Here is a 26,882-nt window from a genome sequence, read left to right as displayed (position 1 = left end):
ATTCTAACCTACGAAATATATTAATAAACTAGATATTTGGTGAAACGACCTCTAACGTGTTTTCTTTCAACAGCAGATAAAAACAAAATGAAGAGTAAGAAAAATATTTTTTCAAGTTCATACGTCATGTTGTGTTGTATCGTACAGTTTATAATTCTTTTCGTGATTTATGGCATCTGCACGTTACACTAACGTCACGACAGTACAAATTACAACGTTAAGTACCCCTTACATGGCATCATTTAAGTGTTTACTGACTGAGAGACAGACAGATAACACCCTACAGTATAATAGTGCAAATGGTTAAAACAGATCACCAAAGGCTCTCTTACACGGCAATAGTAATAAAAAAGAGCCGCTCTGTATTCGGAGAGTGGTTGATAATTGATACCATATTATTAGTATCCTCCGGTGTAGAGTGACGTGAGTGGGGTTTGATACGTCACTTGGGGAGAAAACAGTTGTAGTTAAAGTACAGATTGTTGTTTTTCTTTTATATTAACATGGATTAAAAGTTTAAGTATCCAATTAGTGTCATGCCACACGGATGTTGGTAAAAACATAAAAACACCGCATGGTTATAAAAATAGTTGTGTCTCTTAGTGTCTAAAATTTGAGCCAAAATGTAGATAAATCCAGTAAGTAATTTCAACTGAAAATATCAGTATAAATCTATTCAGAGACATTCCAGAAGGGTTAGGAAAATTATGAACTCTCGACCTTTAACATATTTCTGTTCAAATGTATGATAGTCTAAAACACAAACTAAATATCCATTGTAAGTTTGAGTTCATCTCCCTCTACACATACAATCTCATAAGGAGTTTTTTCTAGATCACTAGTGCCCCGATAAAGTTCATGATAATAATACCATTTTGTGGATCAGATAATGATTATTGTATAAAGAACACTTTTATGTAATAACTTGACCACTAACCAAATATCGTCATTTCACCAGGTAAAATATATCTAAGTAGTCAGTACGACTTCCAGTATTATCAGAAAAGTACAGAAAACAAACCCAACATTCTCTGTAAAGCCACTTACCCACAAAGTTTAAGTGTTTAATCGTCATCTAAGAAAAAATGATTATTCAGTCGTGTGTAGTCAGAAACGTAGGTTTTTGAAAGCGGTAAGGCCATGGCCTGACCACTTGTTAATAGCTACAATTAATGAATTTAAACTTGCTTCTTGTAATACAATACATCACGTTCTATATACGCAGTATAAAAATTCAGTGTCCTACTAAAATCATAAAAACCAGATACTTACAGATCGTCACACATTGGTTACCTCAGTGTCACATGATCGTTTAGATCTTCAAAATGACGAAACATAATATTTCTCCATTTCACGAGAAACAGATTTTCGTAAACGGTGGAGAAACTTCTTCAGAGATTTTATGGATTTTTTGTCACTGAAATAGAAACAATAATTACAAATACTGAATTTGTTTTGGTACATTTACACAAAAGTGAATTTCATCAAGAGAAGATCTATAGATCTATATTTATTTATATAAACTGTATTATATTGATAAATCCTGACATTAGGTTTAGTGGCTAATAACTTTAATAACATTGACAAATGTCATGATTTAAATAAGTTCAAACATAAAAAAATATTGTTCAATCAATTTGACAGTACGAGTCGTGTCTCAACAACTACTAGATCTACCGTATACCAGCTAAACTGAAGAGTCCTGATATTACATGAAATACTTCGATAACACAGGGTTTAGTAGATGTGATGTACTTTACATCTTGAAGTTCGTCCTGTGAAATTAAACGTGCTAGAATATTTACATGTTGGCATAAATATCGACTAAATATTCAATGTGTATTTGAGGGTCATGTAAAATACGTCACCAAATTTGTCTTCCTGATTTTCAAATACAAAAATTAAAGTTTCAGATAAAATTATAATTGAAAATCGACACTTAGAAAGTATTGAAGACAAAGATGATATGAAAGGTTGCGTTTAGCTGTCCCGGCATGACCACGTGGGTAGGAGGGCCCTGGACTCGTAATCTGAGAGTCGCGAGTTCGAATCCCCATCACATCAAACATTCCCGCCCTTTCACGCGTGGGAGAATGTTTAATGGTCAATCCCACTATTCTTTGATTGAAGAGTAGCCCAAAAGTTAGCGGTGTGTGGTGATGACAAGCTGCCTTTCCTTTAGTCGTCCGCTGCTATATTAATGACAGTTAGAGCAGATGGCTTTCCTGTAGTTTTACGCGAATTCAAAACAAACAATTATAACACCATGACTACTTAATAGTAGCTAATACACAAAACAAATAAACAATTATGACACCATGACTGTTTGATAGCAACTAATACACAAAACAACAAACAACTGGCCCGGCATGGCCAAGCGCGTAAGGCGTGCGACTCGTAATCCGAGGGTCGCGGGTTCGTGCCCGCGTCACGCTAAACATGCTCGCCCTCCCAGCCGTGGGGGCGTATAATGTGACGGTCAATCCCACTATTCGTTGGTAAAAGAGTAGCCCAAGAGTTGGCGGTGGATGGTGATGACTAGCTGCCTTCCCTCTAGTCTTACACTGCTAAATTAGAGACGGCTAGCACAGATAGCCCTCAAGTAGCTTTGTGCGAAATTCCAAAACAAACAAACAACTATAACACCATGACTGTTTGATAGTAACTAATACACATCACTGATGTATGTTCTTCAAATCTATCAATATATATGTTCACCATGGTGTTTGAAAAACAACTATAAAGAAAAATATATAATATACATTAACTGATACACATATTTTTCAAACCGAACGTGTCCTATTTGATTTAGAAAACATATGGAAACGTCTTTCTACTTTCAAAATGTTTATTCAGTACTTCACCAGTTTTCGTAACTTCATAAATGCTACATTTGGCGAGGTTGTTTTGAATTTTGCACAATGATACATGTGGGTTATCTGCGCTAATTGTCCTTAACTTAGGAGTTGTAGACCAGAAAAAGAAGACATATAATCAACACCACCCAATGTTAACAACTCGGTTACACTTTTACCAATAAATAGTGAGACTGATCATCATATTATAACAGTCCCCTCCCCAACTGAACTGAAAGCGTGTTTGGTATGACGGGAGTTCAAATCTACGAAATAAAGGTGGGATATTCCAGTGTTTAATCAGATATATTTGTGTTATATTTACCTGGAATAAATTTCTTTTCATCAAATAATCGATATCTGTATATAGGAGGATGAACTTTGATGATTAACAAATGTTAGGAATACATTGAACTCATTTTATTTTTAAGTATCACGTATGTAGTTTTTTAATATTTTCGCCTACCAATATCTAATGCAAATATTAATCTGTCCTTGATATAAATCTATAATGGTTTGTTATTTTTATAATTTAACGACACTTCGGTGAATACAAGTGGAGAACAAATAATATTAATGTTAAATTATTTTCAATAATTTTATTATGTTCAGTATACACTGCTGGCCAAAATCTTAAAGCCAACGAATATAAAGAAAAAATATGCATTTTGTTAGACTGAACCACTAATTTGAGTAAAGCTTCGAAAGATGAAAATAATAAAATGGAAAACAAAAATAAAAAACTCTTTTAGCATCTAATATGGAAAATGTGAACGCCATGAAATTAGCCTAAATACTAGCTGGTCAAAAGCTTCAGACCATAGTGAAACGAAGCATTAATCGGTAAACACGTAACGACATTTAGTTATTTATGTTCAAGCAAAAGCGTTGAGAACATTTCCCACTGACATCTCCTGTTTTACATTGGGTAAAAACATGGCAAAGGCTAAAAGCTGACAGAGTTTGAACGTGGCAGAATTGTCGAGCTGCAAAAGCAAGGTCTCTCTCAGTGTGCCATTGCTAGTGAGATTGGGCGTTGCAAAACTGCTGTTGAAAATTTCTTAAAAGACCCGAGGGATACGGAACGAGGATTTCATGTGGTCGGCCAAGAAAATTTAGCCGGCGTTGAGCAGGACGATTCGACGGGTTGTCCGGCAGGACACCAGCCGATCGTCGAACCAGTTTAAGGCCCTTACGGACGCAGAATGCGGCTCAAGAATAATAAGACGGTATCTACGAGAAAAAAACTTTAAAATCTGTAAACGTTTTCAAAAGCCAAGCCTCCTTCCACACCATGAAACAGCTCGGTTACACTTTGCTGAGAAGCACCAAACATGGGACGTAGAAAAGTGGAAAAAGGTGTTGTTCTCTGATGAGATAAAATTTAACCTGGATGGTCCAAATGACTTCCAACGTTACTGGTACGATAATGATATCCCACCGGAGACATTTTATATACGACACAATGAAGTAGGTTCCATCATGATCTGGAATGCTTTCTCCATTTATTGGTCAATGGAGCTTCAGGTTATGCAGGGGCGTCAAACAGCAACTGGCTACATTGCCATGTTGGAGAGAGCATCCTTATTGACTGAAGGCCCTCGCTTGTGTGGAAATGGCTGAATCTTTCAGCAGAACAACGCTGCAATCCCCAATGCCAATGTCAGGACAAAGAACTTTTCTATGGCGAATAACGTGATGGTCCTTTGGACCATCCAGCGTGTTCTCTCGGACTGAACCCCATTGAAAATGTTTGGAGGTGGATGGCAAGGGTAGTCTATAGAAATGGACGTCAATTCGAAACAGTGTTTGATCATCGTGAAGCCATCTTCACTATTTGGAATAACATTCCAGCCAGCCATCTGCAAACGCTTATATCGACCATGCCAAAGCGAATGTTTGCAATTATTCGCAATGACGGCCGTGCAACTTAGAACTGAGACCTTTTGTTGGGCATTTTTTACCCTGTTTAGGACTTATTTTTGGTATTATCTTAAACTTTTGGCCAGCTAGTATTTGTGCTAATTTCATAGTGTTCACATTTTCCCTATAAAATGCTGAAAATGTTTTTTATTGTTATTTTTCCTTTTTTAATTTTCATCTTTCGAAGTGCTATTCAAATAAGTGGTTGAGTCTAACTTCGCAAAATGGCTATTTTTTCCTTATGTTCATTGGCCTTATGATTTTGATCAGCAGTGTGTGTATACAGATAACATTACTTTGTGTACGTGACAACCTAAGAGAAAATTCGTTAACCACTTGGGCTTTTACATATCTAAACTGTCTAATTCCTCTCCAAATTCTACTGAATAAAGCATCTACCATATTGTTTAATTTTAAATAATATTAAACTATGTTACAACATCACATTAAAGCAGCACTGTCATAGTCCTCCAGAGCGAATTCTGCCATTAACTTGACTGGTAATTCCCAACAGAAAATAAAGGGAGGTTGTCGCCTTGAAAGTATCTGAACTGTTGTTGAAGAAAACTGATCTTTACTTTCATACGAAACCACGAACTGAGCAACAGATAACAGGAGTAGAAGTAACTTAAGAACCTTTTTGACTACTTGTTGGTCTGGCATGGCCAGGTGGTTAAGGTACTCGACTCGTAATCTGAATGTCGTGGGTTCGAATCCCCATCACACCAAACATGCTCGCCTTTTCAGCCTGGGGGCGTTATAAAGTGCGGTCAATTCCACTATTCGTTGGTAAAAGAGCAGTCCAAGAGTTGGCGGTGGGTGATGGTGACTAGCTGCCTTTCCTGTAGTCTTACTCTGCTAAATTAGGGACGGTTAGCGCAGATAGCCCTCATGTAATTCACTTTGAAAATTCAAATCAAACAAACAACGTGTTATATAAACTGCACACTATTCTGAAGAACTAGAAAGTTCTCAAAAGTACTACATCACAAAAAAGTAAAAAAAAATACATGACATGCTTGCATATTGCACATGTAAGGTGACCAAAACAAAGCAAAAGAGAGAGAGATTTAAAATATACATGTGCCTCATTGACTGTAGTGATTTAAGAAAAGTGCCAAATAGGCAACACATTTCACAGTGGCAAAAAATTACATTTATTATGGATTTTACACAGATGTGATTACGAAATGCAACAGAAAATACATAACAAGCCGAAATATCTGATAATTTAAAATGGTATTGGTGAGAATAGCAGCTAAGAATAGTAAATTCAAATTATAAAAACGATTAAAATATTTAAAAGACTTAATTCAATTTCAAATATCACACTGGAACCTGGCATGAAAAAATACTGTTCTGAATGATATCTTGGGTACGTAATTAAGAACTGTAAATCAATATAGTTTCTAATGGTAACGTCTTTCACGCTTTTATCTTTATAAGTATTGTTACGTGATCACAAAACCAACAATGGGAACGTCACAAGACAAGAAGTGGCGTGATTAGTAACTGCATCTATGAAAAACAAATGACCAAGTAGCTGATTAATGTTACAAGCTCCGTACATTTCGAAACACGATAAAAAAGTAAATCCTAATTTGTAAGTTTCTTTACACAATAGGAAAAGCACAAAACTATACCTTGTGTTTTGTTGCATGAGTTTTCGGTTATAAGTAATCGCGGTTAAAGTTAACATAAGTTTCAGCAGTGTAAACTTTTATAAACTAATGCTAATGTTTGAAATATTAAAGGTTCCAGATAAGGTGGTTACTTTGATATCACTTTATTTGTGAATAGATTTCCTTTAAATTGTGATGTTTTATTACACAGTGGTACCTCGGTTCTCTAATTTAATCCATTCCAGAAGGCTGTTCGAAAACCGAATCAATTTTTCCCATAAAAAAATACTGTAAATTAAATTAATCCGTTTACAACCTCCAAAAATTACGCATTACGTCATCAGTCGGGTTATTTCGGATCACGACAGCTTGCTTCGGGAACCGAGTTTACTTTCGACAACCGAAACATTTTTTTTTATCAAACAATATATTCGAAAACTGAATCGTTTGAGAAGGTAGTGTTTTGAAATTTGAAATTTTTGTTTGAAGCTAGTTCTAAGTTATAAAAAAAAACTATAACATTAGAGCTGATCACAAGAAAGGTATTGTCCTAGGGTTTAGCCTGACTTCTAACTCAAGTTCTAAAATTAAACAAAAGAAGCTAAAAAAGTAATTTAAAAATACAGAACTTAGTGTCGTTCTTATTGGAACGTTAATTTGATGAACCTAGGTAAAACGGTTAGGCCTACCTTAGGCTTAAGGAACCATATTTAAATAATTATATGTAATAACTTTAGAGTTTTATTCTTGCTGTATTAAAATACTTTGACAGAAGATTTATAGTTTCGATCTGTTAAACAAACATAAAGCTACCACTAAAATATTTCTTAGATACTACTTTAACCTAACAGTAAAGAATGCAACTGAATTTTTGTAAGCCAAAAAAACGTCTTTTCTGACCAACAGAAATAAGATTATTACGCTTATTATCTTCACAGGTGTTGTGTGTTTTTTAAAAAAACAAAATCACAAAAATATTTTAATATGTAAATAAAGACAATGATGATAAACTCCAGATTATTTAAATTTAAAATTAAAGTTATTTACTTATCTCTACTTTAGTGATAAAGAAGATTGTTTTGGTAACATTGAAATTAATCTCGATTCCATGAAAATTTAAAGTTAGGCCTATACCTCTTGTGGCCATATTGCTCATTGATGCATTGGAGTTTTATTTGAATGTACATATTTAGAAATAAAGAATTGTAAAAAATTCATACAAATATTGTTACTATTAAGTAATATAGTAACACCAGTTAACATACGGAAATAACCGGGGAACACAAGAAAATGCAGTTTTCTCAAAAGCTTTGCAACAAAACTAAAACATTCTTCAATATCTTTCAGTTATATAATTGTCTCCCGGTGTGACAGCGATAAATCTTCGGATTTATAACCATAAACTCAGGGTACGATTCCCTCGATGAACACAACAGATAATTCCATGCGGCTTTGCTCTAAAAAATCACACACAAACGCATTTATAAAGTTAAGAACAATTAAATATTTATTTTGTGGAAATTTAATGTTTTGTTTCTATTATAACATGCTATTAAAAGATTTTTTGTTAACAACATTTAACCTTAAAGTCATGAAATAGTGAAACTGTCGATATTTTACCGCACTTCCGCTACGCTCGAAAGTAAATAAACTTCATGGGCCTTCATATCATGGGCGAAGGTCCTAGACCATATCTAGGCCTCTCAGTGTAGATTCCTGTACGTGGTGAAGGGACCTCCCAGAGAAGGTCTATCTGTCTGTCTGTTTTCTTATAGGAAGACCATATTTCGCTGTTTTTTGAGTCCACTGATGGGAGAAGGTTATGTTCTTTCACTTTACTTTCTCTGTGATCTGAACATCCACCTACGTGTTTGCCGTGCGTGGCGACCTGTGAAGAGGAGGAGAGGATCCTAGTGGTTGAGGGGTCTAACCATAAAACACCACTTTAGCCTTGAATCCCTGTAGACGAGCGGGCTTGAGGTGGCCTTCCAGGGTCAGTCAGCTGGTCCAATTGGGCTAGGGTCACCCAAGTATCTGTAATGGACGTTCTTAACAAGTGTTGTGAACATTGTGTGTGATGCTAGTGTTTGGGTATAGTGCTCAAGAAACCATGGCATTGCTGCAATGTCCTTGATTGGCATTGGAGCGCGTTCCTTCATAGGACTCCGTTATGGGTGAGGTAAGTGGGCACTGAAATATATTCCCTTAATTATTGACAACTATAATTAAAAAAAGTAAATATAATCTAAAAAAATATTATCAGAAAGTGACCACGCATGGACGACTCTGTTGTACAGTAACCGTCTCAGTCAGATTTTGTACCTCGATTTCTAATCATGCACTCTTTATCCGAGAAATCCTTAGTGCAAATGACTCTATTTTATTCGAAAGGGATTAGAGGGACTTGCTGGCATCCCCAAGTCAGTAAAAAAGTTACAATCTGGAAACATTTTGGTGGAAACATCTTCATTACAACATCTGAATTCGAGGAGCATTAGGGATATACACATCGAAGTTATTCCACATGTAACGTTTAATTCTTCCAGGACAGGAATTTAAAGAACATTCCCAACCAGAGATTCTCGCTGGTTTCTCCAGTGAAGGTGTTTCTGTAGTGCATCGAGTCTCCACTTGCAAAGGTGGAATTATGGTACCTACAAATGTAATTATGTAGACGTTCGCATCGCCACCTCCACCTGCCATTATCAAGCAGAATACTTAAATTGTAAAGTTAGGCCATATATTTTAAATCTTCTCTGTTTTCAGTGCCAGAGATTCAGACATTCAAAGGCCTCTTGTCGTGAATCATTAACACGTGCTCGTCTTGGTGGCAAAGACCACGACGCCTAGGTGTGTAAACTTGAACTACACTGTGTCAACTGTAATGGTTCACACCACTTTATACTTTCTTTCTTTCCTAATTGGGTGGAGGAGAAAGAAGTACAACGTTTAAAGACTAAATAATATCACTTATTTGGAGGCTCAGAAATTAATGTCCCAAACTCCATCTAAGACTATGCTGCTGCATTCCATTCCACTGCTACTGTGAGAGCGCAGACAGATCTGTCCGTGCCTCTAACAGAGTAATTTTCAAATCATCTCAATGATCTTTTGCCCTCCATAATTAAGAGACTAGACGAGTCAACGTCTACTTCCCTTTCTGTCCCAAACAATTCTTCCAGTTGCTGTCCAGACCTACTTCCTTTGAATTTGAGTTCTGGCGTTTCCTTGTGTCCATCATCTTCTCTGGCTCTGAGATGCAGAATAATAATTCGTTCACGCCCTCAATCGCTGGAATCTTCTTCCAACGACAGAGACCTGCCCAATCAACCCAAGGCAGGATCCATGGAGGTCGATAAACTTCCTTCTAATAAAGAAACGTGTTCGAAAACAAAAACACTCTCGACCCAATTCTCCAGCACATAAGTAAAAATGGTCATTTTGATACAGTGGAACTGTCACGGTTTATGTTCAGATCTGGATCATATTAAAGCACTGATTAATTCTTACCATCCTGTGTGTCTTTACAGGAAACATTCCTTTTTTACACTTGAGGGACCTTAATGAACGTATTCCCTTCTGGAGAGGTGCTGATATTGATGGGAGAGGTCATTTCGTAAAGCATATGCTCTCGGATCACAACATTTTTTCTTCAGTACCGGTGTTTGTATATATTTTCATGCATTTAGTCAGAGTTTTACTGCTATTGATCTCTTGATCTAGTCTTCTTCACTTTTCCTGACCTTTTATGTAAGGATGACAGAAACCCACAGGGCAGTGATCATTTTGAGAGAGAATGGCCTTGGTCGGTGCCACGAGGTTCGCGTGTCTCGGGGGGAGCTGGACCAAGCCAGTTGTCCCTCTTTCTCGGAACTTGATCCTGCCATCTTCAATTAGCCATCAACAGACAAATGAGTGGCAGCGATAACTAACTGTAGTATCCAAGCAACACCTCAATCTATACATAAAACCTCGACACATTTTCCATGGTATACTTGTCCGTCGTGGAATCCACAATGCCACACAGCATGCAAGGCTCAAAAACGGGCCTGGGATACCTTTCATAGATATCCCACACTTTCGAACCACATTACTTTTCAGCAAGCACGCGCGTATGGTCAGCAATTAAGACATCAAAGACAAAAAGAATCTTGGATTAAATTCTCAACAAATACCTCTTCTATCACCAGTTCCAAAATCATTTGGGACAAGATTCTTTTTGGCCTTCGTATCCAGGCACAGTTAGATAAATTGGTTCTGTTCTTGGATAATATTGCTCTATCCACTGGTCAGCCCCTCCCACCAAGGCTTATTACCATTCCCAAGTGTGACCTTTCTTCGAGTCGTTTGAGAAAGGTGGATACGTCTTTTTGGAAGCACCATCTTCTGTTTGCTAAGCACATTTTGAACCATCTTTCCATTCCATTTTATACGGATGGTTCAAAATCAGGTTACTATGTGGGCTCTGCCGTAGTTTGTTGTAGTTCGATGGTTGAGTGCAGAATCCTCTCTACAGTTTCTGTGTTCACTGCCAAACTGTATGCCATTTCTTTTGTCCTCGATCATATAGAAACCAAGCAATGGTCAAATTGTACTATTTCTACCGACTTGCTTAACTCTCTACTGGCTCAGGAATCACTTCACATTAGGTTTTCATCCTGTTCTTGCCGACATTCAAAACGGACTGACCAGTTTATCTTTAACATCTACTTTTATCCAGTCCTTCTGGACACTAGGACGCGTTAGTGTTCTCGAGAACGAGCTCGCTGGCATCGCAGCTGAGTTTATCTGCTCTGGCATTATTACTACTGTGCCTTTTCCAAACATAAACTATGGTCCTGTATTCAAGGCTCGGCTCTGTGCCAGTTGGCAGTCGACTTGGAGTGAGCAGCATGATAACAGTCTTTTCCAGATAAAACCCTCTGTTAGTCTTTTGTCGCCTTGTTTGTGCAAGAATCGGAAGGAGGAGGTTGTCTTAATTGGACTACGCATTGGTCACAGTTTTTAACTCATCGTTTTTTTTTTATCCAGGACTGTCGCTCCAGTGTGTGGTCTATGTGACACTCAAGTCGCAATAGTCTACACTTTACTGTCGTACCATCATTACGACTTTGAACGACGGCACCGTTTTAGACATGTTTTATCCAAAGGTTTACCCCTGATCCTGGACAGTACCGTTGGGGATGGTGACACTGTCCGCTTTACAAATGTTTTTTTAGTTTTTTAAAGGATATTGGCCTTTTAAACGCTATTTAAGTTTTTAATCAAAAATTGAACTTTGCTTTGTTTTAAAATGATTCGTGTTTAGGTATTTTAATAAATTTATTTTCAATATTTAACCGGTTGTTTGGCGCAAATGGCCTCGCTGCTTCGCACCATAAAACGCCAAACTTTCGTTTAGCTCTCGTGTAGCTTTGTGCGAAATTCCAAAACAAACAAATCAATAGCTCAAGGCAGGACTAGTATACATACACTATGTGATAAATCTATTTGTGGTATTTTCAAGTGAATTTATTCCTCTACAAATGTCACACAGTGAGATCCTCAAATAAAAGCATATTCAATTAGTATGTATGTGGAGAAGTGTGTGCTTGAAAACTTCCTTTCATTGCAATATCCTATGGTTATGACACCAAATTTTTTCTTCTAACCCACGATGTAATTTTATATCGTTACATAAACTATTTGATAAGTAGTACAGTTACATCTATATCGTTACATAAACTATATGATAAGTAGTACAGTTACATCTATATCGTTACATAAACTGTTGGATAAGTAGTACAGTTACATCTATATCGTTACATAAACTGTTGGATAAGTAGTACAGTTACATCTATATCGTTACATAAACATAAGTAGTACAGTTACATCTATATCGTTACATAAACTATTTGATAAGTAGTACAGTTACATCTATATCGTTACATAAACTATTTGATAAGTAGTACAGTTACATCTATATCGTTACATAAACTATTTGATAAGTAGTACAGTTACATCTATATCGTTACATAAACTATTTGATAAGTAGTACAGTTACATCTATATCGTTACATAAACTATTTGATAAGTAGTACAGTTACATCTATATCGTTACATAAACTATATACGTTACATATATCGTTACATAAACTATTTGATAAGTAGTACAGTTACATCTATATCGTTACATAAACTATTTGATAAGTAGTACAGTTACATCTATATCGTTACATAAACTATTTGATATGTAGTACAGTTACATCTATATCGTTACATAAACTATTTGATAAGTAGTACAGTTACATCTATATCGTTACATAAACTATATGATATGTAGTACAGTTACATCTATATCGTTACATAAACTATTTGATATGTAGTACAGTTACATCTATATCGTTACATAAACTATTTGATGTAGTACAGTTACATCTATATCGTTACATAAACTATTTGATAACTAGTACAGTTACATCTATATCGTTACATAAACTATTTGATAAGTAGTACAGTTACATCTATATCGTTACATAAACTATTTGATAAGTAGTACAGTTACATCTATATCGTTACATAAACTATTTGATAAGTAGTACAGTTACATCTATATCGTTACATAAACTATTTGATAAGTAGTACAGTTACATCTATATCGTTACATAAACTATATGATATGTAGTACAGTTACAAAGAAAAACATAGTTTATAAATTTTTATTTTATCATTGCTTCTTTTATTTTAGTGTCAATAAACAGTGTCAGTATAACAAAATTGTATTGCTGATCCCGGAATTCGTTTCAAGAAGTGAACAGAGTGAAGACAGCTGATTGTGTTCTATTAAAAGATAGAGAGAGAGAAAGTAATGACGTTAATCAGAACAAAGAAAAGCTGTTTATCTACACATTAAGATTTCGTTTTCTCTAAACGACGATATTTCTGTTTTCAGTTTTTATTTGTCTGTTGGAACAATCGTTTACTATTCATATAATTTGCAATGATTTTTTTTCTCCGTTTGTTACTTATTGAATTTTCCCTAAAGCTGCTCAGGGGCTTTGTTTTCTTGTCGTTCCTAATTTCGAAATGATTGAATGAAGGGGGAATAATGATACTCCAACTAAATAATGTTATTTGACAGTCACTTTTATAACGCACCTACCTCTGCATAAATACGTGGTACAATTTTTAACATTAAATTCGCTGTAAGTGAAATAGAAGTGTGCACAGTCTGTCTCTAAACATGGGACCTCGGATCTGTGGTCCGGTATACAATATATATTTTTCAACTTAGTAACATGATTCCTTTTACCTCTAAGTACCTGCTAAATAAATAGTTTAAACGTCACAATAGACTATTTTTATTAAAATATAAGTCAATAAAACAGTTTTAATATGCTGTTAAACACAAGTTAATATAGGTTTTATTCCTCTATTTTCATGCTGCTACTGTTTGTTGAAGCTCAGTCTTTTCAACTGAACCTTCTGCCTGATATTTGACCAATCTGTAAGAAAAGATCTGAATACAAAATTGACATTTATTAAAAAGAAATGGCAAGATTCGATAATAGCATTTTAACACATTTTCAAGCATATTCCCTGGTTATAACTCAAACACAGGATAGATGGCGCTTTAACACTTAAATGGAAGGTTCGAAAGTTCACGTGCGTGTTAGATTTGCTCTTAAATACCCTACAGCATTCTGAATATTTCTGTAAGTTTGGTTTTTGGAATTTCGCACAAAGCAACTCGAGGGCTATCTGTGCTAACCGTCCCTAATTTAGTAGTGTAAGACTAGAGGGAAGGCAGCTAGTCATCACCACCCACCGCCAACTCTTGGGTTACTCTTTTACCAACGAATAGTGGGATTGACCGTCACATTATAACGCCCCCACGGCTGGGAGGGCGAGCATGTTTGGCGTGACTCGGGCGCGAAGCTGCGACCCTCAGATTACGAAGCGCACGGCTTAACGCGCTCGGCCATGCCAGGCCCGTTTCTATAAGTAAAAAGTCACATATTTTTAAAACAGTTTGAATTTCTCTTTACTTGAATAATAATAAGCCAAGACTTCTTTGAAAGAACTAGCATCTTTCTGCGACTGAATAATACAGCCACAACTTGTTTTAAATACTTTGAATTTCCATATAATTGTACAATAATTAAAAACCTTCTTCAAAACATAAGAGATTTATTCTTAATTTTTAAGGTAAACTCATACCTATGTTAGATATAACTAGCACAAAATATCTGTGGAGTTTAGGACTTTTCATGATTTACAGATACCTCAATATGTCAATTAAGCTTCCCTATGACATCTAATTATTTTATATTTAACTATAAGTAGGGTTAGTATAAAAAGAAAACACTAAACCCTTTTGGTATCAAACCGTGGCATTGGTATCTGTGCACGTAAGGTATGTTTAGTTTCAATAGCTTCTGAGTGAGAATATAAACACAGTTTGGAACTTCATGAACACAGGATCTGGGGGAAGGGGGAGGGAGAGAAGAAACAGATACTAGATTCGGTTAGTGCGTTCCTCAAAACTCTATCCATTGTGTTTGGGTAATCTTCATGGAACTTTGTAACCCCTCTCATTGGTTTGTTTTTATTTTAATTTCGCACAAAGCTACTCGAGGGCTATCTGTGCTATCCATCCCTAATTTAGCAGTGTAAGACTAGAGGGAAGGCAGCTAGTCATCACCATCCACCGCCTGTTAAAATACACGACATTGTCTAACTTTCATTTATAATGACTCAATTTTTCTTTACATTTTAAACAGAAACAGCATTTAGGTTCAGTAAAGCTTCTATCCCCTCAACTTTTAACTAGTCAACATATTTACCTCTAGTATCCATAGTTTAAAATAGTTTACATCCACTAAAAGGAATTGATATTCACACACTCGTAAAATAAGGTGATTCTGATGAAATGAAATAAGTTACTTCCAAGAAAAGAAGTGATACTCTACTGTGTCTGTGTTTTCTTAAATACAACTTGAACAATGGGCTATGTGTTCAATGCCTAACAAATATATCAAGAGGTAATAGCCCTCAAAATTACTGTTAAGCCTATAGAAAAGTTCACACTCTCGTATAGCTTATTTGTGACAGTGTGGAGGCCTTATCTTAACAATTTTCAACCAATAACAGTACTGATGCATAGTTACAGAATAATTCTAATATTTTAACTACCAAAGATTGCCATCGTGCTATTAAACAGAGGAGGATAGATTCAGAAAATCAGATGCTTCATTATAAAGTGGTTATTTCTGATAATTTTTATATTTGATTAAATATTAGTTTCACGGTATGTAAGCCTCTGACGCCATAGTAGCTGAAAAAGCCTCAAAACATCTTCTTCAAGGGATGTTCTATGAAATGATTGATGTAAGATTCTTGAAGTTTCTCACCCGGTCAAAGAAAGAGAATGAAAGTAGCAAACCAAAAATAAAAGTTGTTATAGGCACAATAGAGGTGAAAAAAGATCTCACAGCGAAGTATGAGAGTGGTGTTCGCGTGTCTGATCTTGCTACACAGTTTGGTATGGCGAAGTCTACAGTCTGCACCAAACTGAAAAATAAAGAGGTCAACAAAGGAGCTGATGTTGCAAAAGGAGTGACAGTGCTTACGCCACAAAGATCACAAACAATGGAAGAGGTAGAAAACTGTTGTTGATTTGGGTAAACGAAAAACAGTTAGCTGGTGATAGCATTTCTGACCCCATCATTTGTGAGAAAGCAAAGCAGTTGCATGCTGACCTCCTGAAAAACACCTCTGGAACGAGTGCTGATACAAGCGATGCCTTTAGTGCCAGTAGGGGTGGTTTAAAAAATTTAGGAAGAGAAGTGGCATATATAGTGTGGTGAGACATGAGGAGGGTGCCAGTTCTAACAAAGATGCTGCTGATAAATTTGTTTGGGAATTTAAGGATTATGTAGAAGCTGAGGGTTTTATTCCCGAACAAGTGTTCAACTGTGATGAGATAGGCCTCTTTTGTAAGAAAATGTCAAAGACGACCTACATCACCAAGGAGGAGAAGTCACTGCTAAGACACAAGCCAATGGAGGACAGGCTAACTCTATTGTTATGTAGTAATGCAAGTGGGGATTTAAAACTTAAGCCTTTGCTTGTGTACCATTCTGAGAATCCGAGGGTTTTTAAGAAAAATAATGTCCTGAAAAGTAAACTAAATGTCATGTGGAGGGCTAATAGTAAAGCATGGGTAACCAAGCAATTTTTTATGGAGTGGGTCCATAAAGTATTTGCCCCAAGTGTAAAGAATTACCTCACGGAAAAATAGTTACCACTCAAGGCCCTTCTTGTGATGGACAATGCACCTGCTCACTCACCAGGCTTGGAAAACGGGTTGGTGGAGGAGTACAGTTTCATTACTGTAAAGCTCTTGCTCCCTGACACGACTCCTCTCATTCAGCCAATGGACCAGCAGGTCATATCGAACTTTAAGAAAATCTACACCAAAGCACTGCTTCAAAGGTGCTTTGAAGTGACCACTAACACAGAGTTAACCTTCAGAGAGTTCTGTAAAATCACTTTAATGTACTCCATTGCTTGAGAATCATAGACAAAACCTGGAGGGAAGTGTCTTTGAGGACTATGAACTCAGAATAAATTGTGGCCAGACTCAGTAGCAAATAGACACTTTGAAGGCTTTGAGGTTGAGCCTGTTGTCGAGGATATTGTCTCACTAGGCAAGTGTATAGGCTTGAATGTGAGTGGTGATGATGTGTAGGAGTTGGTGGAAGACCACAACACTGAGCTCCCCACGGAAGAACTCCAAGACCTTCAGAAGGAGCAGTAACAGAAGGAAACTGAGGAAGTGTCTTCAGATGAGGAGGAGGGAAGGGATGATGTTTGTAGTTCACTGATCAAGGAAATGTGTGGAAATATAGGAGAGTTACAAAGTTTTGTGGAAAATTTTCACCCTGACAAAGCTGTAGGAAATCGCAGCATAAACCTTTTCAATAACAAAGCCATGTCTTACTTCAGAAACATTATAAAATGCAGGCAGAAACAAGCCTCATTAGAAAAGTTTTAGTGAGAAATAGGTCCAGTAAGTCTCAAGCAGGTTGCAGAGGTGCAAAGCGACAGAAAAGAGAGAGAACTCCAGAAGGAGAGTTACCTGACGTTTTTATGGAAGATGACACCCCTTCCAAACAATAATAACCCTCTTACTCTCCACGTTCCTCACCACCTTTCACTTACGCCATCAGCTCTCCTCAGCACAGGTAAAGTGTAGTTAAATTTTCATTTATTGTTTTTACTGTGTTTATAGTTTCTGTGGCTGACTTTATGCATATAAGTATTATTATACAGGTATAAATAAGCAATATTTTACTTAAAATGCTTCAAAATGCGTAATTTTTGGAGGTCTGTAACGGATTAATTTAATTTACAGTATTTTTTATGAGAAAAATTGATTCAGTTTTCAAACAGCCTTCTGGAACGGAATAAGTTCAAGAACCGAGGTGCCACTGTATATCAAAAATCAAGAATACCTTAGTGTATCAGAAAAGGTAAAAATACACTATTATCTGAATTAGTGCGATGAGGTCTTATCCTCGAATACTTCACTGATACATTTTCAGATTCTTGAGTGTTTCTCATGTATTAGGTTTACTCACTTTTTTCTGAATAAAAATGTTTCCGTTACACAGAAAGTATTCTTTAATGAAGTACAAACACGAGTCTAATAAATTCTCTTCACAAATTATCAGTGGTTTCCACTGAACTATCTCAGATAAGTGCCACTTCAAGCTGAAAAATTCTGCGAACTTTTTCTTTACTCACCACACATTCACCTCCTGCTCCGATTATTAACGTAAGAAAATGAAAATAAATTCTTTTACAGCTTCGCTTTAACAGATGCTACACAGAAAATCGACGATGCTGTTTTTAGTAAGTAGTTTGTGAATGTAATTCAGAAACCTGATGATTGGGGGAACTGGTTGTGTAAACGTTATACAAAGAAAAGAAACAGATGTTTAGCTCTTCCTGTCTTCCTCGGTGAACAAATTATCTGCAGATCGCTAAATATTTGTCAGGTGAAAATTTATTGATAAATGAAAAAGGCTTAGCTGAGGTTTAATATAGAACGAAGTAAATATATGTAGAGATCACAATGCAAGCACCATTTCCATATCTAATGCATAAATGTACAAAATAAAATTTAAAAAACAAGAAGGCACAAACCAGAAAAGATCCTGGAATAAAATTATTCAAAGTAGTTAACTTTTAGTGACGTACAAGCCACATAAATTATGTTTGTCTATACAATTTAAAACTTTTTTTTAACAAAAACAGTATAAGTAGTTATACGTTCATATAACAACAATAACACTGTAAGACTGATGGAAATATCGGATTCTGTCCCTTAAAAACAACCCCGGCTCTGTACTAAGATATAATAAACTAATAAAAATTAACTCGAATGAAAGGCGTCTATTCATGTATATATATATCAACGACACATATTTTTTCGAAGACATATGTAATAAAGTTTAACGACAGCAAACAGTAAGGCCAAATTATTTAATTACAGGTTTTTTTTCTTTTTTTGAACCATAATTCATAAAGTTCATGCTATTTCTAGTATCTCTACCATCACACTATTGGTTTAAATTTCAAGGTCTGTTTTATAAAAACACAAGAAATTAAGGATCGTTACGAGTTTTAACTTAAGTAATTTAAAAACAATTCTTGTTAATGAGATCTAACTAACTAATTATTCATAAAATGTCGTATAAAACTGTCTGTATTCTAACTACACATAATTGTTGCACATTATTTTTATAAAGGAAGGAAGCTTGTTTCACGAAAATTGGTGATGACAGAGAACTTGACTCACGAAAGTTGGTATTAGAGAAAAATTCCGATATTTGAAGAAACTAGTTTTTAAAAAGAATTCACAGGACGTAATATTTACTAAAAAATTGGTTTAAGGGTTTTTGTCATTATATTGCAGTACATACACGTGTGCACACATTTTCAGGTTCACTCTCCATATAAAAATAACGTTGTAACCAAACATAGAAGTTAATTAAAAGTCATTTACAAATGTCACGTTTTTTTGTGATTTAAGTCTTAGTGAATTCTACAACATACAAGAAAATACATTAGCAATTTCAGGTTTAAAATATTAATAAGGATTTCTGCCCGCAAATAAAGAAATCTGTTCCACAACATTTCAACAACACTATATCTGTTATAACCAGAGCGAATAATTATTAGTGGTTTACGTGTCGTTAATGTTGACTACATTTTGTTATAAAAGTTTATATAAGAAGTTTGTTGACAAATACAAGATAACGTTAGTTAAAAAGCTTAGTCTGCTTTTAAGAAAGACAGCGCCATCTGATTTTTTGTTATAATTACGGTTTAAATCAGTTAAAATAATTAAAAAGATATTCATATTTTAAATCCAGACTTGTTTATGTAATGGCGATACCCACATACACATACATACATATATATATATATATAGAGAGAGAGAGAGAGCGATCTATACATTCCAAAATGTCAGCTCTTGTAATCAAGTGCAGAAATAAAGTAAATATTAATGAATAATATATATATATTGAACCAAGCCTTGTTTGAATCTTAAAGCTAAAAACCTAATTTTCTAAATTAATTTATACTGCTGTGTTCAATATAAAGTTCTTAAAAGAAAGTTGACACATAATTTTATTAACTATAACCTGAAGGTAACATCTCGAGAGATGGTTTGTCTTTTAAAAACCTATTTCTACTCTAAAACTGGTTAATATATTTCACTAATAGAATCCTAACTTGAGAATTAAGTTATATATTAGTTCTCTAAACGTACTTAACTGTTGCAGAAAAGTGCTTATGTATCAAACTTAAATTAACAAAAACGATACATGAAATTCTCAATATAAACGGACTGTTTGAAATCCATTTTTTAAATTGAAAAAAAATTGCGTCCTATAAGAAAATACGAATATTATAACTGTGTATGTCACTTTGTCCAATAGATGTGGTTCGTTCTAGGGTTCACATATGTTCTGAGAGAAAGAAATCACAAATACACAGCGATTCTTAACAAACTTGCACATATTGTTCGAATTACCATTCTCCACTTTGCACATTTAATATAAAATTGTCATCATACGAAACGTCACACCAGTGCTTATACTGTTCACGAATCGTTTTTACGATATCGGCGAAACATCAAAACCTTCTAGTCTAATAATAATTAAGTACGGGCATTCTACATTAATTTGGTCTCCATGAGGAAAGGTACTATTGGTCCCAATGGACGTCTACTCATGAACAGATTGCTCTAATGCCTTTTTAGATTTCCTTTGCACTAAATTCGTCAGCGTATAAAATTGCTCTTTATCTCTAATATCAATACTTGTGACGTGTTCGAAATAGCAAGGAAGAGAAATATCACATTTTAGGGTAACTTTATTTTTTTCAACTTCCTGGAATTTTTCCCTTTAGCTTTAGGAACGGATAAAGATATATTGAGAGGGTCCGACGTCAGTAGGTCGACTTGTTCGTGAAACTATCTGGCAGCTGTTTTGTTTTCGAAACTGAAACCACCCATTTGGTGGTTTCACAGGATCGGTGGAAAGGAACATGGTGTGAAAAGTATTATCTTGGGCCTCGCAGTTCGTCAAATTGTCAATGACATCATGCCAAAGAATGAAACCTGTGCATTTTTCGGCGAGGACCAGTTTCAGTCTTCGTTGAGTTCGTGCTTTCGTTTCTCCTTCATCAAACAGCAGGACAGGGATACCTGTCAGGGCTAACTGCCATTCTTCCTCTGGCTTTCTCAAATACAGATTGGCCAGACACTGGCACACAAACACAAGTGTTTTGTGGCTACGAAAACCGTTTCGACTTGGGCTATGTCAATTCGCTGCATAAGTTATTTAATTCATCTTCTAAATCCTGTCGAAAATCCGCATCGTCAAATAACCACAACTGATACTTTTGTCTGTGTCCTCTACATTAATTCGGCCCAGAGTATCATATTTTTCTGTCAGTTTTTGTCCGGCTACCTTTTCTTTGGAAGATGGTTCGTGTGAAGCTTCTGAGTAGATGATATTATCTGGATAGTTCGTATCTGGAATACAGAAAGTTCTATTTTCTGAACATGACTTCACAAAGTCATCTTTTTCACAAGAAGTATGTTGAATATTTGACATATGATCAGAAATTTCCATGTTTATGCCATTATTTGAAATCTTTTTTCCTTTATGAATATTTAATGAATTAATTCTTTCTGTTCGTCTAAACTATGAAAGGTGGAGATCCTTCTATAAAACTCAAATATTTTACACAAAACCTTGAAAGACGTTGAGTGTATACCTTAATATCTGTATAATACTTCGTGTGGTAGATTTCTTCAGGAACTTGTGACATAACCTCCAAATAATACAAGATTGTTTTTTCTTCATGAAAATAATAAAAAACGCAACAGTTAATACATTTTATTTTTATTTTTACTAGATACACAAATTATTTATATACATTCGCATGAACGAGGTTTATGTGAACTTGTATGAAGCAACACTCTAGTAAAGTTAATTTTAAACAGAAATTTATTTTGTACCAACAATCTGAACAATATTATAAAATTTATTTCATTTCTGAATTATTTCATGTTATATCTCTGAAATCATTATCGACATTAAAAACTACGGAATTTTAACACTGACTTTCCGAAAAATAGGCTACTCTAATGTCTGTAATAAAATAGAGTATTTACGATTGAAATGAATACAATGTTACAATACTTTACACAGATACCGAAACATATGTGAAATCTCTTTTTATGGCTAGTCCTGTTTTTAATAACTATTTATTGTCCGTGATAACGAAAATCCACTTGAAGTAAAATGTATTATCAAGATGGCTGGTACGAGTATTGAAACTTTAAGTAAAGTAAAGTGAAGAACAACATTTCGACATTCTTATGTCATTTTCATGTCAACAAAGAGAAGTTGCAATGATTTTAATGTTGTATTCTTTTATTGTAAATAAATATTTATACAAAATGACGTTTTAGACTATTTAAAGGTGGGGTAATATTACAGGTATTATTATCGAACTGATAACTCATTTTCAAAGTTATAACTGCAATGAAAGACTGTTCTACAACTTACACTCAGAGTTATAACTGCAAACAAAGGCCTATTCTAAAATATTCTAAAAATTAGCTCTCCAAAGTGGTATCTAATGGTCAGTGATACCGTGAAATATATTCTGAAGTTATTGTAGGTTTTTCTAGTTATGGCAAAAGATAAATATTATGAAGGCAAGAACCCTCTGTAATTCTCCCAGTAGCACAGTGGAATGTCGGCGGACTTATACCACAAGAAACCGGGTTTTGATACCCATGGTGGGCAGAACACAGATAACCCTTTGTGAATTTTTGTGTTTAATAACAAACAACAATGGCAACCCTTTGTAATAACCCAACATTTATTTTCGAATTGATGAACTGGAAATTCTAGGATAAGCAGGAATCCGTTTCCAGAAATGCAGTATTAACCTAGTACGCTACTAATAACTTATTACGTTATTGAATTGCTCCGAAAAATTAAAGGTTACTAAAATAAATTAGAACGAATCCTTAATATCCACAACACTTGGAACACTTTTAGGCATGGATAATCTACTAGTCTATTTATTAGCTATATTTTTCTGTTTTGGCAATGCCAAGCATACAACCCGATTCAACTTTATTACTCAGCACGTTATCTACTCGCCTACCCTCAAATAGAAATTCTTTTAGGCACGATTAGAGTAGATTCATCTATGAGACTTTGGACGTGATCAAATACGTCAGTCGAAAGGGTTTGATCTTCCGAGTTCAAAACTGCAATTAAAATCTCAAATACATCAAGAAATGACGAAGCTGTGAGCTAAACGTTTGTGCTTTTAAAAACAACAACTCAGAGGTGTACTACGAACCGCTATGCCGCGGCTAAAAATAACAGTAAGAGCTAGTTAGTATTGACCCTACAATACTGATAAACAGTATGTTTTCAAGGCGATATCGGTACAAAGATATCAGAAAATAGTATTACGATTTTAAACAAAAGGTTAAAGAGCAAAAGGGAAATAAATCTTAATTATCTGTATCCACATAATTATTCCTGCTATCGCTGATTAAACACGAAAAATAATTCACGTTAACTACTGGTTTTAGAGAAAAGTTTGGAACGAAGATTCGAATCTTGCACAACAGCGATATACGTGCGAGACAGGTTTCAAACGTTCAACGAGTTTTTTAACGTTATTAAAACCAAATCAACTTTAGGGTTAACACTTATCTTCCAGTTCACGTCGTATTACCTTATAAGACTGAAACAACTTTTCCAATCCAAGCATGTACTTCCAAATATTTGTTTAATGTTCTTGTTCAGTTACTTACTCGTCGTTTCGCCAGCCCTTCTTTTTTTCACAGGTACAACTTAATTACTGAAGGGCTATTCGAATTTATAGCTCTCAGCCAAGTTTACAAAATTCTCTCGAAGATATATATTACATTACGTGAATAGTTAGTTGCACGAGGTGAAGGCTTATATCAACATCAGTCTTCAAGTTCTTACACTGTCCACTAGAATGGGGTGCTCTCGCTAACGCAGAAGTAATCTTACAGGCTCATCAAGATAAATAAAATCGGAGTTCGATACGCGGTTGGCACAGTCAAATATAGTCCGTTATGTAGCTTTGCATTTAACAAGAGACAAGTGAGCACAACCGTTTGTCCAACTAATTTTATCATATTGAGCAATTATATATTTCTGCCTAAAACCTGGGAGTGAAATCAGTTACTTTTCTTGTTTATTATAGTGTCGTTAAAGAAACCGTTTGTACAACGATGAACTGACGATCAAACGAAATTCACCTACGGCATTCATATAACCGCTGTCGACCTGGAAATACCGGCTTTGAAGACCCACGGGGCTGCGGAAGTATTTTGGATTTCTTTTAAAGGGCCCTTCACGCGAAGCATCAAGTTTGATGGTGAAACAAGCTTTCTTTGGTTGCTTTACCAGTTTCAGCCCTTTGATGCTATCTTTAAAACTTTACTGACAGGAGCTAAGTGTACGATTCTTAACCCAAGATAACAAAAATTAGTACCTGAAAAGTACAGGTAACACATTTAAGACCTAATGACTACTTCAACTCATTTTGTACAACCTCACACATGCCATCCTTTAGAAAGTGTACTGACAGGAGCTAGGTGTAAGATTTTAACCAAGATAACAAAAAGTAGTACCTGAAAAGTACAGTCAAGACATAATCGCTGCCCATGTTTACTTTGTACAACCTCTCGACTGGCCTGAACGAGACCGAAACACTTAGAGAGACCAAAGTACAACAAAAATAAAAAGAAATTCAACGAATGAAGACATGCTTGATTGATTTTAATCAATTCAACGAATGAAGACATGCTTGACTGATTTTAATCCATTAATTTTAAACAATTATGTTATAACCTTTTTACGGTTTGTTTTACGTAATCAATGCCAGGGTAAAAATATTTCTTCCAATCTCAAAAATCCTGACTACTGTTAACACGCTACTAATAATCTACAATGTAAAATAAGACTTGTAACCATATAGAACAAAGTAATATTTGATTGGTGTTACATGTAAACAGCTATACTGGAGAAACTTGTTACCAAAGGAATTTGAACTTAAAACAAATAAAAAAGTCTCATAAAAGTAAAAACTATTATGAAATATATGTCGCCAGGAGACAACAGTTAAACTGTACTAGTTTTGTCTCAGTAATTTAGGTAATAGAAATATTTCGTGCACACTTGTACAAACAGACGCTATTGAAAACTATCTAAACAAGTTGACACGTGAAGACTGCTTTTATGAAAGTCTTTTAAAACCCGACAAGTACAAGCGATTGATCTCCCATCAAGACTTAACCCAAGGGCATAGGGGTCAGTGAAATCTCATAGTCAAAAGGCGACGGAGTCTCAGCTCAGTGAGGGTCAAAGCTATGTAGGGAACGGCCACTAAGAGAAATAATTTTGTTTGTTTCGGATATTTACAAGGGCTATCTGGGTTAGTAGTCCCTAATTTTAAAGTGGCTACAACAGCGCTGACATCCAGCCCTTGAGCCACTCTAATAATGTAATTTCAATGTCGCTCTTTTGACACAGACCCAAAGTGCGAGGCGCGATTTTAAGGCAACATGTAAGACCTCCGATTCACAGTCCAGAACGCTGACCACTGTCCAGTCAGTCACGTGATAAATTACTTTTGTTTTTTTCACATATTACGTCTAAAGATTTAATTGCTTGCTTGTTTGGAATTAAACACAAAGCTACACGATGGGTATCTAAACCCGGTTTGTAGCGGTGCGAGTTTACAGACTGTGGCACTGGGAGGGACGTGTAAAGAGAAACAAAACTAAGACACTTAGCACCTTTTCAGCAAAAGCTCGTTTCTCAAACACAACAAAAGTAAACAACTTAAGTAGAATGTATCTTTTATTGATTTCAATGCTGCAAGTGATAACAATTCTGATAGCACATATAAAGTAAAATTCGAATTTTAAAAACCTTCGACAGCATACAAATAGCCCTTCACGAAACATTGCGTTTAACAACAAACAAACAACTTACTCCATTCACTTTATAAAAAGATCCATAGTGGGACAGAGATAAGTGTATCGATTTTCAACACGGTTGATACCCCCGCTGAATATGCTCTACAATAAACATATAAATCATAATAAACAAACACATCATAATATTCAAGATATAAAACACTCGTTAATAAGTGGCCTTGACGTTCAGCTTTAACTTTTAGGTAGAAAAATAGAAAACTTCAACGAAATATTGGTTTTTGTTTTCTTTTTCGAATTTCGCGCACATTTACACGAGGGCTAACTGTATTAGCCGTCCCTAATTTAGCAATGTAAGAATAGAAGGAAGGCAGCTTGTTATCACCACTGACCGCCAACTCTTGGGCTACTCTTTTACCAACGAATTGTGGGTTTGATCGGGACACTATAATGGCCCTACGGCTGAAAGGGCGAGCATGTTTGGTGAGACGGAAATTCGAACCCGCGACCCTCGCATTACAAGTTAAGCGCCTTAACCACTTGGCCATGCAGCGCCAGAAGAATAGTAAACTTCAAGGAAATATTGGTTTTTGAATTTCATGCACAGCTACACGAGGGCTATTTGTTCTAGCCGTCCCTAATTTAGCAGTGTAAAACTAAAAGGAAGACAGCTAGTCATCACCACCAACTCTTGGGCTACTCTTTTATCAACAAATAGTGTGATTGACCGGGACATTATAACGCTCCCACGACTAAAATGGCGAGCATGTTTGGTGCGACGGGTATTCGAACCCGCAAGTCTCAGATTACGATCCGAGCGCTTTAACCACCTGGCCATGCTGGGCCCCGAAACATTGGACATCCGCCACCTTCATCCAAGCCATTCTTACCAAAAAAGCATCCACAACTAGA

At 35.6% G+C, this 26,882-nt stretch overlaps 1 protein-coding gene and 1 long non-coding RNA gene across 5 annotated transcripts in view; one reads left to right on the top strand and one right to left on the bottom strand.

The window, feature by feature from the left end:
• Positions 1-26,882, top strand: part of LOC143242663 (dynein axonemal heavy chain 7-like) — a 619,118-nt gene that overhangs the window by 318,780 nt on the left and 273,456 nt on the right. The window lies entirely within an intron of this gene.
• On the bottom strand, positions 13,514-26,152 carry LOC143242677 (uncharacterized). The gene is made up of 3 exons (XR_013023137.1): positions 26,029-26,152; positions 21,740-21,822; positions 13,514-21,494 (listed from the first exon to the last, which is right to left on the bottom strand). It is a non-coding gene; the product is annotated as an uncharacterized LOC143242677 (long non-coding RNA).

Source organism: Tachypleus tridentatus, unplaced genomic scaffold (assembly GCF_004210375.1).
Source record: "Tachypleus tridentatus isolate NWPU-2018 unplaced genomic scaffold, ASM421037v1 Hic_cluster_2, whole genome shotgun sequence".
In the NCBI taxonomy this organism is placed as follows: Eukaryota; Metazoa; Arthropoda; class Merostomata; order Xiphosura; family Limulidae; genus Tachypleus; species Tachypleus tridentatus.
Note: the sequence above shows the minus strand (reverse complement) of the source record. Positions and strands in the feature narration are given on the sequence as shown.